The sequence below is a fragment of the Arachis ipaensis genome, chromosome B1 (genome assembly GCF_059453495.1).
Source record: "Arachis ipaensis isolate K30076 ecotype BB chromosome B1, ASM5945349v1, whole genome shotgun sequence".
NCBI lineage: Eukaryota > Viridiplantae > Streptophyta > Magnoliopsida > Fabales > Fabaceae > Arachis > Arachis ipaensis.
Genome location: NC_142436.1, coordinates 134320138 through 134339365, shown reverse-complemented (window position 1 = coordinate 134339365; position 19228 = coordinate 134320138). Strand labels below are relative to the sequence as shown.

General features: G+C 40.2%; 1 pseudogene; it reads left to right on the top strand.

The window, feature by feature from the left end:
* The first annotated feature begins 1294 nt into the window (after window positions 1-1294).
* LOC148578455 (uncharacterized) lies at window positions 1295-18885 on the top strand (annotated as a pseudogene).
* Window positions 18886-19228: the final 343 nt, after the last annotated feature.

Genomic DNA, 19228 nt, shown 5'->3' with positions numbered 1-19228 from the left:
AACAGAGAGTCACGCGAGAGCGTGGCTGGAGGCGTGCCTTTGGCACAAATTGCCCCACGCGACCGCGTCACTGACGCGTCCGCGTCATGTGGGAAAAATGCCTTCCAGGCGTCTGCGTCAAGCACGCGAACGCGTGCCCTGAAAATCGACGTAAGAAAGGGTGCACGGCAGCAAGTTGTGATGGAATGGGGCTGGAATGGTGCTAGACGCACAAGCCCTACCACGCGAACGCGTGCCCCACGCGTCCGCATCATATTCCAATCTTAGCTAATCACGCGATCGCGTCCACCACGCGAACGCGTCACCCTGAAATTTGGCAACAATGAGTTTCGAACAGAGAGTTGTGCGAGCGCGAGGCTGCCCTCGCGCCAGTAGCACAGAACGAGTCACGCGTCCGTGTCATTTCATCGAAGCGCCATTCACGCGAACGCGTACTCCATGCGTCCGCGTCGCTAGCGCCGCACAACATATCCATATCTGCCAAAATATCTTACCTTTCTCTTCCCCAAATCCTACTTTTTCTTTTTCCTTCTTATTTCTTCCCCTTCCTTCTTCCTTCTTCCTTCTTTCTCACTTTCTACTCTCTCTCTCTCTCTCTCTCACCACCATTATCAAGGTTTTTCTTTTCTTCTTCCCTCCTTACTTTTCTATTCTTCTTCTTATTTTTATGTTGTCTTCTTCTTTTCTTTTTCTTTTCACTTTCATTATCCATATTTTCTTTTTCTTTTTTTTTCTTTTAATTGGTGTTGGAAATTTATTAGGGTCATTATTATTCCTTATGATTTGCTTGTGGATTGTTATGGAACTGTTTGGCAATTATATATTAATTTTATAGGGTTGCTTGCATGTTCAATTCAATATTTTCAATAGCTTATTTACCATGCATGCTATGTGTTTGTGGAAACGCCCGTATGGTATTATGCACTGTTTTTCGATATCTTTTATTCTACTACTCTAAATGCTTGCTTTTCACAAAACCCTTTTTATATTATATTATTTAAATATAATTGTTATTACAACCAGGTTATTAGTTTGAAAGGCTTTGTAATATAACTTGGACATTGAATGCTTGATCTATGCTACTCATGCATTTGCCTGCATGCCAATAAACACCTTGCATTTAATTGTCATCATATGCACTTGCTATATTTCTATTGATGATTTTTCACATGTAGTCATGACCATCTGTTAACATCATTCATCTTTTAATGTGCATTGATTACCACCTTTCCCGTTCTCTTCCTTGTCCTAACCCTTGACATTTTAACATACTTTCACTTTTCTTTCTTTCAGGATGGCCACCAAGAAAGGCAAGGAGAAAGCGACTCCCAAATCAACAGCGAGGAGAGGAACAAAAAGAGCATTAGTGGCAGAGCAATCTTCAACTGCAGTTAAGCCCTCAACAAAAAGAATTAAGAGGATTATAAAGGTTGATGAAAAAGAGAAAGCCTTCCCAGCAAAGGACACTGCGCGATTTACCAACCGCTACTGTGAGCAGATGTTCCCCATCCTGGCAGAAAGGAGTTACAACAACGAATACCTTCTTATCCTCATGACCCATATTGCTGAATTTCTTGAGCCGCAAATTGAACGAAGACAATGGGGTTTCCTACAGAGACAGCCACGGCAGGTTAATCTTTCCTGGGTAGTCGAGTTCGACTCTAATTTCCACATGCCAACCCTGCAGTCTGTCTATGTCCGTCAGAAGTAAATTCCCATTACAGAAAAGGCCATTCAACGAGCTTTAGATCTTTTCCCTACTCCAGAAGGACTGGACGCATTTCAAGAAGCCTCCCTCAAGCGCCAGACGTACCAATTTGACTGGGACGCTGTTCTCAGAATTATCGCACTACCTAGCAGCAGATGGATTTATGGATATCATCGTTCCCGTCCTAAGGAAATATCGGCTTCCGCACTTACTTTGGAGGCTCGCGTATGGGCACAGATTATGTCCCATTACGTCTTTCCAAGCATTCACGAGTCCTCCTTCACTGCAGACATGGCTGTTTTACTATGGTGCATCCTTACAGACCAGCCTCTAAACTTACCAAGACACATCCGGAATGCAATGGGACACGTACAAATTGCGGGCAACTTACCTTTTCCCGCCTTGGTCTCAGATCTTGTCTCAACAGCCAGAGTCTCCTATAGAGCTGGGGACACCAAAGCCATGCTCCCACGGGATGATCAATACGTCCCTAACGGGAAATATATCAGACCTCCAGCAGCCACTACAAGCCAACCTACTGAACCGGCTGAAGATATTTCACCTTCAACACCACAAGCACCTACTACAAACCAACTACTCCATCAGATACTTGAGAGGTTGGATCGGCCGGAACACAAAGCAAAGCTAAGAGAGCGCCGTAACAAGTGCCGATTCACATACCTCAAGGAGCTACTTATGGGAAAATACAGAGACCCAAACACCCCGGACTCCACTTTATTTACCAGCACAGGGAGCCATGACGGTCCCGACTGTGAAGATACTGCTACCAGCCCACCTTTGTCCCTGACAGATGGCACCGAGGACGGTGCAAAGCCTTAAGTGTGGGGAGGTCGGTCAGTACCTGACTTCCGGAGGTAATTTCTCTTCCTTAACATCAATAAAATAGGATATTTAGTTAGTTTTTCAATTTTTTTTGTTTTAGAATGTGATAGATTGCATAGTAATAGGTTAGTTGCATGCATGTTCTACTTGATTGGAAAGATAATAAGTTTCTTCTAAGACCCTATTTTTAGAACAAAATTTCACTAATTTTAATCAAAACTTTTATGTTAAATTTGCTTGAAGTTATATTTGGATCATAGTTTAAAAGGCTAAGAACACACAACCCGTAAGATTTGAGCTTAGTTACATGGTTACATTATTTAACCATCAATATTTTATTCTTGTGTGTTTACTTCTCTATGCTTGTAATCTATATTTTGTTTCATCCTATATGTCCAATGTTTAATATATTTATATGCTTATATATGATTGAGGCCATTATTTGTTTAGCTCACTTATCCAAATTAAGCCTACCCCTTAAGTTACCTTTCTTAGCCACTTTGAGCCTTTAAATCCCATTTGTTCTGTATTTTACCACATCACTAGCCTTAAGCAGAAAAACAATTATATATCCCAATTGAATCTTTGGTTAGCTTAAGATAGAATTGTGTGTTAATTGAGTATGGGAAGATTGTGGGAACAAAAGATAATAAGGGAATGTGTCATGATAATATAATGGGAATTTGGGTACCTACTCATATGAAACTATAAAAATTGAAAATTCTATGTGCATTGATAAGCTATGTTTATTTTCATGTTAAAAAAAATCCAAAAAAAATTCAATAAATAAATAAGGGGACAAAATTACCCCAATGCTAAGTTAAAATTCAAGGATCAATGCATATATGATAAAATTAAAATAAAAGTTGATACATGAGTATGGAATGTGAGAGAGAAATTTTGGGTAGCTAGGTATGAAATTTAAAGTTATATAGAATATATATGTGTTAGGTAAAAGCTTAGGTTAATTAAAGATTCAATTTATAAGCTCACTTAGCCATATATATCCTTACCTTTACCTTAGCCCCATTACAACCTTGAAAAGACCTCATGATGTTTGTATTGGTGCATTAAATGTTGTTGATTGGTTAGGTGAAGAACAAAAATTAGAAAGCATGATTAGAGAAGGATAGAGTGAGTACCCTATATACTTGAGAGACTAGAATGTACATACATCATCAGTGAGGGTTCAATGCTTAAATTCTATGTTCCCTGCTTTCATGAGCTACCTTCTTGCATTTTTATCTATTCTTACTGTATAAGAATTGAATTAGTGGAATTTGATTTGTGATTGTCTTGAAGAGCTTACTTACTTTTAACCAAGTAGACAATAATCATATAGTTGCATTCATATGTATAGGCTGCACTGCATTGCATGAGTTTTACATGTTCCTACTCATTTATTTTATCTCCTTCAATTAAGCATGAGGACATGCTAATGTTTAAGTGTGGGGAGGATGATAAACCATTATTTTATGGTCTATATTATGTTTAATTGTGTGGTTTTATCAAATCTTTACCCACTTATTCATATGATTAGCATGTATTTACAACTCCTTCAAAAAATTACTCCATGGTTGAAAACTTGCTTCCTAGAGACTTTTAATTATGTATTTTAATTCTCCTTTATTCCATTCAATGCCGTGATCCGTGTGTTGAGTGTTTCAAGCTTTATAGGGCATGAATGACTTGGAAATTGGAGAGGAGGCTGGCAAAAATGGAGGGAACACAAGAAATTGAGGAGATGACCAGCGAGAAGTGATGCGGGCGCATGGCTCACGCGACCGCGCGAAATAGAGGAAATTGCAGTGACACGCTCGCGTGCTTGATGTGAATGCATGGATTGGAAACTGCACAAGTGACACGAATGCGTGGACGACGCGGACGCGTGGCAAGGCAAAACGCTGGATGACGTGAACGCGTGGATGACGGGTTCGTGTGACGTGCGCGATCTGCAGAATCTGCAGAATTCACTGGGGGCGATTTTGGGCCATGTTTTGACCCAGTTTTCGGTCCAGAAAAGCATATTAGAGCCAGGGAACATGCAGGGACTAGGGAGACAATTCATTCCGCATAATTTTAGTTTTTAGATCTGAATTTACTCCTCCTCTAGGTTTTCTCTCTACACATTCATAGTTCGTAGGATTTTGTTTTTATTTCTTTTTGGATTGGGATATTGAGAAGAGTTATTACCTCCGCCAAGACTTCATCATTCTAGTTTGTTTCCTTACTTGTCACTTACTCTTTCATATCTTTAATTTGTTCAGAATTACTATTGGATTATTTTTAGAGTTTATTAATACAAGAACTATTTTCATTTTTAATTGACCTTTTTGATTATTATTTATCATGTCTTCCTTTATTTTCATTTCTTATTTTGTGAAGTTTACAATCATAATGAGCGAGTAGTCCCATAACTTGATTGGGAGTTGGTTGAAAGGAGAACCTTGAGTTGGAATGCTCAAGAGTAAAATTATAATTGGGTTTATCATTGGGTCGCCCTCTAGTCACTGACACTAGTCCTTCCCAAGGGAGAGGATTGGAACTTGTGAATAGAAACTGACTTCCAACTTGCTTGACTTTCCTTTATCTGGTAAAGGATAACTGAGCAGAACAACCTTCAATTATCAATTAATCTTGGGAGAACTCCAACAAGGACATGACTTCCGACTAATCTACTCCCGGTCAAGGTTTTTATTTAAATTATATAAATTCTCTAATTTAATTTCCTGTCTATCAAACTCAAACCCTTTTGGAAAATATCTGATTAATAAAATAGCACATCTTTCTGCAACTCGTTGGGAGACGACCTGGGATTCATACTCCTAGTATTTTAATTCTAATTTTGTGACAATCCTTCTAAATTGATAAGCGGATTTTTGTTGATTGAGAACTGTACTTGCAACGTATCTCTTATATTAATTTCTTAATCCGCCAATTTCCGCCATGTCAGCCATGCCAAGGGATAACAATTTTGTGCACCAAATTTTTGGCGCCGTTTCCGGGGATTGTTCGAGTTTGGACAACTGACGGTTCATCTTGTTGCTTAGATTGGGTTATTTTATTTTATTTTATTTTATTTTATTTTTCTTTATTTTCAAAAAAATAAAAACAATATAAAAAAATTTTTATTTTATTCTTCAGAATTTTTAAGAATGAATTCTAGAGTTTCATGATGATATGTTGAAGCCTGGCTGGCTGTGAAGCGATGTTTAATTCTTTTGGACTGAGGCTTCCACTTATCAATGCAAAAGCGTGTTAGTTGATTCCCATCAATTTGGTTGTTACACACATAGCTATTGTATACAATGTTCTGCTAAAGCTTGGCTGGCCATTGGCCATGTCTAGTGTTTTGGACCGAAGCTTTCACTTAAAGCTTGGCTGGCTAGTAAGCCATGTCTAATTCCTGGACCGGAGCTTTAGACTAACATTGCATGATTCCTGGAATTCTCATTAAGAATTTTGAATTCCTTATTTTTCTTTTTCCAAAATACTTTCGAAAAATACAAAAGTTTTTTTTAAAACCAAAAAAACAAAAAATTTTGTGTTTCTTGTTTGAGTCTAGAGTCAAATTTTAAGTTTGGTGTCAATTGCATGTTTTTATTTTTCTTACATTTTTCGAGAACATATGCATTGTGTTCTTCATTGATCTTCAAGTTGTTCTTGATGATTTTCCTTGTTCTGATCTTTGAATTCTCTTGTTTAGTGTTTTATGTTGTTTTTCATATGCATTTTCAAAATCATAGTATCTGAACATTCAAAAGTCCTAAGTTTGGTGTCTTGCATGTCTTTCTTTCCTTAAAAATTTTCAAAAATATGTTCTTGATGTTCATCATGATCTTCAAAGTGTTCTTGGTGTTCATCTTGACATTCAAAGTGTCCTTGCATGCATTATTTGTTTTTGATCTTGCATTCTTATGTTTTAATTCATTTTGTTGTTTGTCTCTCTCATCATTAAAAATTCAAAAATTCAAAAATATATCTTTTCAAGTCAATAATCCAAGGAATTGAAGATTCAGAACATTCAGCAGAGGAATTACAGAGAAAAAGCTGGGCGTTCAAAACGCCCAGTGAGGAAGGAAATTTGGCATTTAAGCGCTAGCCAGGGTACCTGGCTGGGCGTTAAACGCCAGAAATGGATACCATTCTGGGCGTTTAACGCCAAGATGGCACAGGAGAGGAGATTTTGTTTTCAATTCAAATCTTTTCAATCATAACTTTTTCAAAAATCAAATCTTTTTCATTTTTATTTCACTATTTTCAAAAATCTTGCTAACAATTAAAGTTTTTATTCAAAAAAAAATTCTCAAGTTTGTTACTTTCTTGTTAAGAAAGATTCAATATTTAAATTTTAGAATCATATCTTTTAAATTCCTTGCTAGTTAAGTCATCAATTTTAAAAATCAAATCTCTTTAAATTGTTTTTCAATCATATCTTTTTAAATCATATATTTTTCAAAGCACATCTTTTTAAAATTCTAATTTCAAAATCTCTTTCTAACTTCTTATCTTTTCAAATTTATTATTTTTTATCTTTTTCAAAACCAACTAACTAGTTTTTCACTTTTAATTTTCGAAAACCATCAACCACTTTTTCAAAATTCTTTTTAAATTTTTATCTTTTTATTTAAAAATTTTCAAAAATTTTCCCCCTCTTATCTCTTTCTATTTAATCACTAACACTTCTCCTCTACTAGCAATTCGAACCCTCTCCCCTCTTTATATGTTCAAATTCTCCTCTATCTACCTCATCCTTCCATTCTTATTTTCCTCTAACACCTCAGGGAATCTCTATACTTTGACATAGAGGATTCCATACTTTCTTTGTTTTCTTCTCTCTTATATGAGCAGGAACAAAGATAAAGGCATACTTGTTGAAGCTGATCCTGAACCTGAAAGGACTCTGAAGAGGAAGCTAAGAGCAGCTAAAGCACAATACTCTGAAGAGAACCTAACTGAAATTCTCGAAAAGGAGAAGGACATGGCAGCCGAACCCAACAACAACAATGCAAGGAAGGTACTTGGTGACTTTACTGCACCAACTCCTGACTTCTATGGGAGAAGCATCTCTATTCCTGCCATTGGAGCAAATAATTTTGAGCTTAAGCCTCAATTAGTTTCTCTGATGCAACAGAATTGTAAGTTTCATGGACTTCCATTGGAAGATCCTTATCAGTTCTTGGCTGAATTCTTGCAAATCTGTGACACTGTTAAGACCAATGGAGTTGATCCCGAGGTCTACAGACTACTGCTTTTTCCCTTTGCTGTAAGAGACAGAGCTAGGACATGGATGGACTCACAACCTAAGGAAAGCTTGAACTCTTGGGAAAAGCTGGTCAGTGCTTTTCTGGCCAAATTCTTTCCACCTCAAAAGATGAGCAAGCTTAGAGTGGAAGTCCAAACCTTCAGAGAGAAGGAAGGTGAATCCCTCTATAAAGCTTGGGAAAGATACAAGCAATTGATCAGAAGGTGTCCTTCTGACATGCTTTTAGAATGGAGCATCATATGCATATTTTATGATGGTCTGTCTGAACTGTCCAAGATGTCATTGGACAGCTCTACTGGAGGATCTCTTCATCTGAAGAAGACGCCTGCAGAAGCTTAGGAACTCATTGAAATGGTTACAAATAACCAGTTCATGTACACCTCTGAGAGGAATCCTGTGAATAATGGGACGCCTCAGAAGAAGGGAGTTCTTGAAATTGATGCTCTGAATGCCATATTGGCTCAGAACAAAATATTGACTCAGCAAGTCAATATGATTTCTCAAAGTCTGAATGGATTGCAAGCTGCATCCAACAGTACTAAAGAAGCATCTTCTGAAGAAGAAGCTTATAATCCTGAGAACCTAGCAATGGAAGAGTTGAATTACATGGGAGAACCCTATGGAAACACCTATAATCCTTCATGGAAAAATCATCCAAATCTCTCATGGAAGGATCAACAGAAGCCTCAACAAGGCTTCAATAGTAACAACAGTGGAAGAAATAGGTTTAGCAATAGCAAGCCTTTTCCATCATCTTCTCAGCAATAGATAGAGAATTCTGAGCAGAGCCTCTCTAGCTTAGCAACCATAGTCTCTGATCTATCCAAGACCACTCTCAGTTTCATCAATGAGGCACGGTCCTCTATCAGGAATCTGGAGGCACACGTGGGTCAGCTGAGTAAGAAAATTACTAAAACTCCTCCTAGTACTCTCCCAAGCAATATAGAAGAGAATCCCAAGAGAGAGTGCAAGGCCATAACTATGACCATCATGGCCGAACCTGGAGAGAGTGAAAGGCCAGTGATTCCCAGTGAGGAAGACCTCATAGGACGTTCACTGACCAATAGGGAGTTCCTCTTTGAGGAATCAAAGGAATCTGAGGCTCATACAGAGACCATAGAGATTCTATTGAACTTTCTTCTGTCATTCATGAGCTCTGATGAGTATTCTTCCTATGAAGAGGATGAAGATATTACTGAAGAGCAAGTTGCTAAGTACCTTGGAACAATCATGAAGCTGAATGCCAAGTTATTTGGTAATGAGACTTGGGAGGATGAACCCCCCTTGCTCACCAATGAACTGAATGCCTTGGTTAGGCAGACATTACCTCAGAAGAAATCGGATCCCGGAAAATTCTTAATACCCTGTACCATAGGCACCATGACCTTTGAGAAGGCTCTGTGTGACCTGGGGTCAGACATAAACCTCATGCCACTCTCTGTAATGGAGAAACTGGGTATCTTTGAGGTACAATCTACAAGAATCTCACTAGAGATGGCAAACAAATCCATGAAACAGGCTTATGGACTTGTAGAGGATGTTTTAGTGAAGGTTGAAGGCCTTTACATCCCTGTTGAATTCATAATCCTAGACACTGGGAAGGATAAGGATGAATCCATCATCCTTGGAAGACCCTTCCTAGCCACAGCAAAAACTGTGATTGATGTGGACAGAGGAAAGTTAGTCCTTCAATTGAATGAGGACTACCTTGTGTTTAAAGCTCAAAGATCTCCCTCTGTAGCCATGGAGATGAAGCATGAAAAGCTTCTCTCAATATAGAGTCAAACCAAGCCCCCACATTCAAACTATAAGTTTGGTGTTGGGAGGCCCCAACCATGCTCTGAATATCTGTGAAGCTCCATGAGAGCTCACTGTCAAGCTATTGACATTAAAGAAGCACTTATTGGGAGGCAACCCAATTTTATTTATCTATGTTATTTTATGTTTTCTTTAGGTTGATGATCATGTGGAGTGGTGCACGAATTGTAAATCACACTTTTTACAACTCGTACCACTAACCAGCAAGTGCACTGGGTCGTCCAAGTAATACCTTACGTGAGTAAGGGTCGATCCCACGGAGATTGTTGGCTTGAAGCAATCTATGGTTATCTTGTAACTCTTAGTCAGGAAAATAATAAAATAATTCACTTATCAAATTGATTTGCAAATGAACAAGAGAGCATGAATTAAAGGTTACTTGTTATGCAGTAAATGAGAACATGTTGGAGTTTTGGAGATGTTTTGCCTTTTGAATCTCTGCTTTCTCCCTATCTTCTTCTTCACGCACGCACGTCCCTCCTATGGCAAGCTATGTGTTGGAGGATCACCGTTGTCAATGGCTACCATCCTTCCTTTCAGTGAAAATGGTCCAGGTGCGCTGTCACCGCACGGCTAATCATCTGTAGGTTCTCGATCATACCGGAATAGGATTCGCTATCCTTTTGCGTCTGTCACTACGCCCAGCACTCGCGAGTTTGAAGCTCGTCACAGTCATCCAATCCCAGAATCCTACTAGGAATACCACAGACAAGGTTTAGACTTTCTGGATTCTCAAGGATGCTGCCAATGAATTCTAGCTTATACCACGGAGATTCCGATTAAGGAATCTAAGAGATACTCATTCGATCTAATGTAGAACGGAGGTGGTTGTCAGGCACTCGTTCATAGGTTGAGAATGGTGATGAGTGTCATGGATCATCACATTCATCATAATAAGGCACAAATGAACATCTTAGATAGGAACAAGCGTGATTGAATAGAAAACAGAAATACTTGCGTTAATTCATCGAAGCACAGCAGAGCTCCTCACCCCCAACAATGGAGTTTAGAGACTCATGCTGTCAAAAGGTACAAAGTTCAGATCTAAAATATCATGAGATACAAAATAAATCTCTAAAAGTTGTTTAAATACTAAACTAGTAACCTAGGTTTACAGAAATGAGTAAACTATGATAGATGGTGCAGAAATCTACTTATAGGGCCCACTTGGTGTGTGCTGGGGCTGAGACTTAAGCTAATCACGTGCATAGGGCTGTTTTGGGCGTTCAACGCCAGCTTTGGATCCTTTTCTGGCGTTGAACTCCACTTTGTAACTTGTTTCTGGCGCTGGACGCCAGACAGCAGCATGGAACTGGCGTTGAACGCCAGTTTATGTCATCTATCCTTGAGCAAAGTATAGACTATTATATATTGCTGGAAAGCCCTGGATTTCTACTTTCCAACGCAATTGGAAGCGCGCCATTTGGAATTTTGTAGCTCCAGAAAATCCACTTTGAGTGTAGGGAGGTCAGAATCCAACAGCATCAGCAGTCCTTTTTCAGCCTGAATCGGATTTTTGCTCAGCTCCCTCAATTTCAGCCAGAAAATACCTGAAATCACAGAAAAACACATAAACTCATAGTAAAGTCCAGAAATATGAATTTTGCCTAGAAACTACTAAAAATAAACTAAAAACTAACTAAAATACACTAAAAACTATATGAAATTAACCCCAAAAAGCGTATAAAATATCCGCTCATCATGGAGTCACAAAAATAACTGCAAAAAATTAAAGCAAAATCAAAAATAGCATTAAAAACAGCACACCCTGGAGGATGAACTTACTGGCGTTTAAACGCCAGTAAGAGTAGCAGAATGGGCGTTAAACGCCCAATATGGCACCATTCTGGGCGTTTAACACCAGAAATGGGCACCAGACTGGCGTTTAACGCCAGAACAGGACAACAAGCTGGCATTAAATGCCAGAAAAGGAAGAAGGACTGGCGTTAAACGCCAGAAAGGGAAGAAAAGCTGGCGTTAAACGCCAGAAACAGGCAGCAACCTGGCGTTTAACGCCAGAATTGCACTCTAAGGGCGTTTTGCACGCCTAAATGGAGCAGGGATGAGAAGTCCTTGACCCCTCAGGATCTGTGGACCCCACAGGATCCCCACCAACCTCAACTCATTCTCTCTCTCCCTCACACCTTTTCATAACACTCGTCCCCAAATACCCTTCACCAATCACCTACATATCTCTTCCCCAAAAACCCCACCTACCTCCAAATTCAAAATCCTTTCCCTCCCAAACCCAACCCCAAATACACGAACCTACCCTCCCCCCACTCCTATATAAACCCCTCATCCCTCCTTCAATTTCACACATCACAAACACCTTATAAACCCTTGGCCGAATTCACTCTCTCCCTCCATCTCCTCTATTTTCTTCTTCTTCCCCTTCTTTCTTTCTTCTTTTGATCGAGGACGAGCAAACCTTTTAAGTTTGGTGTGGTAAAAGCGTTGCTTTTTGTTTTTCTATAACCATTTAAGGCACCTAAGGCCGGAAAAACCTCTAGAAAGAGGAAAGGGAAGGCAAAAGCTTCCACCTCCGAGTCATGAGAGATGGAGAGATTCATCTCAAAGGTCCATCAAGACCACTTCTATGAAGTTGTGGCCAAGAAGAAGATGATTCCAGAGTTTCCTTTCATGCTCAAAAGGAATGAGTATCCGGAGATCCGACATGAGATTCGAAGAAAAGGTTGGGAAGTTCTCACCAACCCCATTCAACAAGTCAGAATCTTAATGGTTCAAGAGTTCTATGCCAATGCGTGGATCACTAGGAACCATGATCAAAGTATGAACCCGAACCCAAAGAATTGGCTTACAATGGTTCGGGGGAAATACTTAGATTTCAGTCCGGAAAATGTAAGGTTGGCGTTCGACTTGCCAATGATGCAAGAAAAGGCACGCCCCTATACTAGAAGGGTCAACTTTGATCAAAGGTTGGACCAAGTTGAGAGGAGCTCAATGGAAAAGAAACTCAAGAGGCAAGTCGGTTCAATTGAGAAGACCGGACCTTAAGCCTGTTGCTAGAGGATGGTTGGAGTTCATCCAATGCTCTATCATTCCTACTAGCAACCGATCCGAAGTAACTGTGGATCGGGCCATCATGATCCATAGCATCATGATTGAAGAGGAAGTGGAGGTTCATGAGATCATACCTCTAGAACTCTACAAGGTGGCAGACAAGTCCTCCACTTTGGCAAGGTTAGCCTTCTCTCATCTCATTTGTCACATATGCAATTCGGCTGGGATTGTCATAGAGGGAGACATCCTCATTGAAGAGGACAAGCCCATCACTAAAAAGAGGATGGAGCAAACAAGAGAGCCCACTCATGGACCTCAACAAGAGTATGAGGAAGTCCCTCATCAAGAAATCCCTGAGATGCCTCAAGGGATGCATTTTCCTCCACACAACTATTGGGAGCAACTCAACACCTCCTTGGAAGGCTTGAGTTACAACATGGATCAACTAAGGGTGGAGCACCAAGAGCACTCCATCATTCTCCATGAAATTAGAGAAGACCAAAGAGCCATGAGGGGGGAGCAACAAAGGCAAGGAAGAGACATAGAGGAGCTCAAGAGCACCATTGGTTCTTCAAGAGGAAGAGGACGCCACCCTCACTAAGGTGGACCCGTTCCTTAATCTCCTTGTCTATTTGTTTTTTTGTTTTCAATTTTTGAGCTTTATGTTTGACTATGTTTTGTGTCTCTACTACATGATCATTAGTGTCTAGTGTCTATGTCTTAAAGCTATGAATAACTCCATGAATCCTTCACCTCTCTTAAATAAAAAATGTTTCTAATTACAAAAGAACAAGAAGTACATGAGTTCGAAATTTATCTTGAAATTAGTTTAATTATATTGATGTGGTGGCAATACTTTTTGTTTTTTGAATGAATGCTTGAACAGTGCATATTTTTCATAGTGAAGTTTATGAATGTTAAAATTGTTGGCTCTTGAAAGAATGATGAAAAAGAGAAATGTTATTGATGATCTGAAAAATCACAAAATTGATTCTTAAAGTAAGAAAAAGCAGTGAAATGAACTAAGGTTGCAAAAAAAAAGTGGCAAAAATTAAAAGAAAAAAAGAAAAAAAAAGGCAAGCAGAAAAAGCCAATAACCCTTTAAACCAAAAGGCAAGGGTAAAAAGGATCCAAGGCTTTCAGCATTAATGGATAGGAGGGCCCAAAAGAATAAAATCCTGGCCTAAGCGGCTAAACCAAGTTGTCCCTAACCATGTGCTTGTGTCATGAAGGTCCAAGTAAAAAGCTTGAGACTGAGTGGTTAAAGTCGTGATCCAAAGTAAAAAGAGTGTGCTTAAGAGCTCTGGACACCTCTAACTGGGGACTTTAGCAAAGCTGAGTCACAATCTGAAAAGGTTCACCCAGTCATGTGTCTGTGGCATTTATGTATCCGGTGGTAATACTGAAAAACAAAGTGCTTAGGGCCACGACCAAGACTCATAAAGTAGCTGTGTTCAAGAATCAACACACAAAACTAAGAGAATCAATAACACTATCTGAATTCTGAGTTCCTATGGATGCCAATCATTCTAAACTTCAAAGGATAAAGTGAGATGCCAAACTGTTCAGAAGCAAAAAGCTACTAGTCCCACTCATCTAATTGGAGCTAAGTTTCATTGATATTTTAGAATTTATAGTATATTCTCTTCTTTTTATCCTAATTGATTTTCAGTTGCTTGGGGACAAGCAATAATTTAAGTTTGGTCTTGTGATGAGCAGATAATTTATACGCTTTTTGGCATTATTTTTAGGTAGTTTTTAGTAGGATCTAGCTACTTTTTAGTATATTTTTATTAGTTTTTAAGCAAAAATCACATTTCTGGACTTTACTATGAGTTTGTGTGTTTTTCTGTGATTTCAGGTATTTTCTGACTGAAATTAAGGGACCTGAGCAAAAATCTGATTCAGAGGCTGAAAAAGAATTGCAGATGCTGTTGGATTCTGACCTCTCTGAACTCGAAATGGATTTTCTGGAGCTACAGAATCCCAATTGGTGCTCTCTTAATTGCGTTGGAAAGTAGACATCTTGGGATTTCCAGCAATATATAATAGTCCATACTTTGCCCGAGTTTTGATAGCGCAAACTGGCTTTTAAACGCCCATTTTCTATCCTAATCTGGCGTTAAACGCCAGAACTGGCATAAAAGCAAGAGTTAAACGCCCAAACTGGCACCAGAGCTGGCGTTTAACTCCAAGAAACGTCTTTACACGTGAAAGCTTCAATTCTCAGCCCAAGCACACACCAAGTGGGCCCCGGAAGTAGATTTCTGCATTATTTACTTATCTCTGTAAACCCTAGTAACTAGTTTTAGTATAAATAGGACTTTTTACTATTGTATTCGAAGTCTTGGTCATTCTGGTTCCCCCTCTGGAGCCGAAGCCAATGAACACCATTATCACTTATGTATTTTCAACGGTGGAGTTTCTACACACCATAGATTAAGGTGTGGAGCTCTGCTGTTCCTCGAGTATTAATGCAATTACTACTGTTTTCTATTCAATTCAAGCTTATTCTTGTTCTAAGATATTCATTCGCACACAAGAACATGATGAATGTGATGATTATGTGACACTCATCACGATTCTCAACTTATGAACGCGTGCCTGACAACTACTTCCGTTCTACTTGAAAACAAGCTTGAATGAATATCTCTTGGATTTCTAGTCCATGCGTTTGATTGCCTCTCCTGACAACAGAGCCTTCAATTCCTTGAGATCAGAGTCTTCGTGGTATAAGATAGAATCAATTGACAGCATTCTTGATATCCGGAAAGTCTAAACCTTGTCTGTGGTATTCCGAGTAGGATCTGGGATGGGATGACTGTGACGAGCTTCAAACTCATGACTGTTGGGCGTAGTGACAGATGCAAAAGGATCACAGGATCCTATTCCAACACAAGTGAGAACCGACAGATGATTAGCCCTACGTAACCCATAGCTGGACCATTTTCACTGAGAGGACAGACGGTAGCCATTGACAACGGTGATCCCCCAACATACAGCTTGCCATGAAAAGGAGTATAACTGATTGGATGAAAGCAGTAGGAAAGCAGAGATTTAGAAGGAACGAAGCATCTCTATACGCTTATCTAAAATTCCCTCCAATGAATTACATAAGTATCTCTATTTTATTTTATGTTTTATTTATCTTTTAGTTATCAAAATCCCATGATCATTTGAATCTGCCTGACTGAGATTTACAAGATGACCATAGCTTGCTTCAAGCCAACAATCTCCGTGGGATCGACCCTCACTCACGTAAGGTATTACTTGGACGACCCAGTGCACTTGCTGGTCAGCTGTGCGAAGTTGTGAAGAGACGTGTGAATCATGGTATTGTGCACCAAGTTTTTGGAGCGATGCCAAGGGATAACAATTTTGTGCGCCACTTACATTTTGGCACATCACACATGAGCATGGGCGACGCACCCGCGTAGCCTAAAATCATTTGTCCCCTCAAGCCAAACAGAGAGTTGCGCCCAAACGGCGCTGAACTCGTGCGTTTAGAACAATTTCAGAGGACGCGCCCGCGTGCCTCACGCTCACGCGTCAATTTCAAATTTTTCCAATTTACACGTTCGCGTCCATGACGCGTTCGCGTCACCCAATTTTTGCTCAACTCACGCGTACGCGTGGATTAAATTTGATTAACCCCTTGCAAGAAACCTTTTCTCGCGTCAGACAGCCCCCTTATCCCTTCACCCCTCCCTCTTCCCTCCACTCCCCCATTCAAAACCCACCACCCCCAACCCACCGTTCCCCCCTTACCCCTCCTTCTCCTCCTTCTTCTCCCTCTCACCTACAGCCACCCACCCCCACCACTACCACTCCAACACAACCACTGCATCCTCCGCCGCCGCTACCGCGTGCCGCCGTGCCGCCAGCGACCTCCGGCTCAATCCTTTCCCCTTCTTGCTTCCAATCCTACCTCCGCCCCTTTCCAGGTTCCACTGCACTCCAATTTCTTTCCTGTTCAAGTTCGTTAGCTTACCTATTTTACTCTATTCAAATTAGGTTAGTTAGATATGTATGTTTGTAGTGGATTCTAGGTGGTTAGGTAGCTAGGATGTGGTTAGAGGATTCTAGGTCTGATAAATGCTCCGTACATGCTGTTTGATTTATCTGCCTTTTTACTATTGAGAGACTGTTGATGTTGCTATTCACTGCCGTCCATTACTGTTCAATCCTATTATGTTTTATCGGATCTTAAATGAGTGTTACCAATGCCTATATAATTGGACATACATTAGCATTCTTGTTGACAGTTGCTTTATCCTCGCTGATTCAGTAAGCTGAATACATTGCATCTATTTTCTAAATTCTTGCTTGCTTCCTGAATTTGCTAACGACAGGCTGATTACATATACCTGATTATTGCTGTTTCGGATTAGCTAACTCACTCATGGCTGTTTTGGATTGGCTAAATTTGCTTATTGCATATCCTTGCTATTTTTGGTCTTACCTGTTCTAGGATTCATATAAGCTGCTAATCTTGCTTCAAAGTAATGCTGCTTGCATTATTATTCTATTTGATTTTCCAGGAACATCACTTTTACTACCGAAATGCTGCCCAAATTTTTTAAAATAAAAAAGCTGTTTTCCTTACCTTTCTCTCATGAATCGACTTTGGCACTCTTGATAATAATCGGCCTAATGTTTGCACTTCTTTTATTATCAATAATCTGCATTATCTGCTTGAACATGAGTCAACTGTTCTTCAAGTTTGTGCATTTTTCTTTCGTTAAACTCGGAACCACAGTACCATGCCACTAACTTTAACTTCCCTTATTAACTTTTAACTTCATTGACTTTCTAACTTCTATCTTAGTTCACACTAACTACTTTTAACCCATTTCAAGGCATGATAATTGTTGTTCCCTGACCAACAAACATTCTGCATCTCATAGTTCTTGGATTGTGATTTTTAATTGAATTCTTTGACTTTTATCTTGCATCCAGTACAAAGTTCTACATCTATCTGACTCACTTCATGCTTTGATTTTAATTCCTCTTTTACTCATCTATACTTCTATTGCTTGAATACTATTTGCCTTCCTGTTTTTCCTGCTTTAGTTTAACAAATTGTATCCTGGAACCTCTACTTTTCAGGATGTCAGATCCAAAAGGGAAAGGAAAAGCTAAAGCAGGCACAGGAAAAAGAAAAAGAGGAGACTCATCTACCACTGTTTTAGATATACTACATGATGATTCCTGGCGGGAGAAGAATTTTACTCCGCAGGAAAAAGCTGATCAATTAGAGCCTGCAACCGACCAAGTCAAGTTTGCAAACCGATACTGTGAACTGAAGTTTTCGGTCTTTGCAACTTCAAGGAACTTATACCTAGAAAAGACCCTCCGAATTCCAGCTGAATTACAGCAGTACACCACAGAACAAATCAAACAGAGAGGCTGGTTCTTTCTAGAGAGGAACTTGACAGAAGTTAATGCATCTTGGGTAAGGGAATTCTATTGCAACTTTCATAAGACGATCCTGGATGCAGTGCAGCTTAGAGACAAGAAGATTTTAGTCACTGAGGAGGCAATTGAAGATATCCTCCACTTTCAACCTAAATCAGATACACCAGATGGTTACCAGCAGGCTGAGGAGGATAAGAGGTTTATGCATTTTGATTGGGACGCAGTAAAGTGCACAATAGATATTGATCCTACTGTCCCATGGGTGATGGGCAAGTCAATAGTAACTCCAAAATGTATCAAAATTATTTATCTGAATGATGAGGCTCGGCTCTGGCAACAAATCCTAAGTAACTATGTGATGCCGAGCACTCACGAGACTGAGGTGTCAGCCGCCATGATTACTCTTATATGGTGCGTAATGGAAGACAATGACCTGTACCTTCCACGAATTATCCAGTACTACATGGCCAGAGTTCATGTCCGAGGTACTCTTTCCTTCCCCTATCTGATTACTCAGCTGGGCCGCCGAGCTGAGGTACCTTGGGAGCTTGCGGATGAAAAGCCACCAGCCGCCGAGTGCAAGAAGATCATCCCACATGGCAGGAAGTTCCAGGCTTTGGGTTACAAACCTCCTTTTCTTACTGCCTCCGCTGATGCAACCACATCTTCTGCTGCCCATTCAGCACCTACTGTACCACCCACATCCACAACACCCTCACCTGCTTCTCAGCCCATCTACCACCTTGTGCACCGCCTATTTGAGTGCCTACACCAGATGGAGTGCCGCAACCAGCGGCGATATGAGTGATCTGAGCGTCGCAGCAAGCGACGCTATGAGCATTTGAAGTTGATGATCCGGTCGGGCGACACTGACATCCCCTCTGAGCCTGACTCACCATCGGAGCCATCTGAGGAGGAGGCGGATGAGCATGAGGAGGATGCACAAACAGAGGATGAGCAGGCAAGATCCCAGTAGGCAGAGACACAGCAGGCAGAGCCCCAGCATGAGGAGCCTCAGCAGACACAGCTAGTAGACCCATAGGCACCTATACAGGCAGAGCCTCAGCCACTTTTACTGCCAGAGCCCATCGAGACAGCACCAGCACACCCCTCCGGAGGTGCCGACTCTTCACACCCGGCCTGATTGAGTA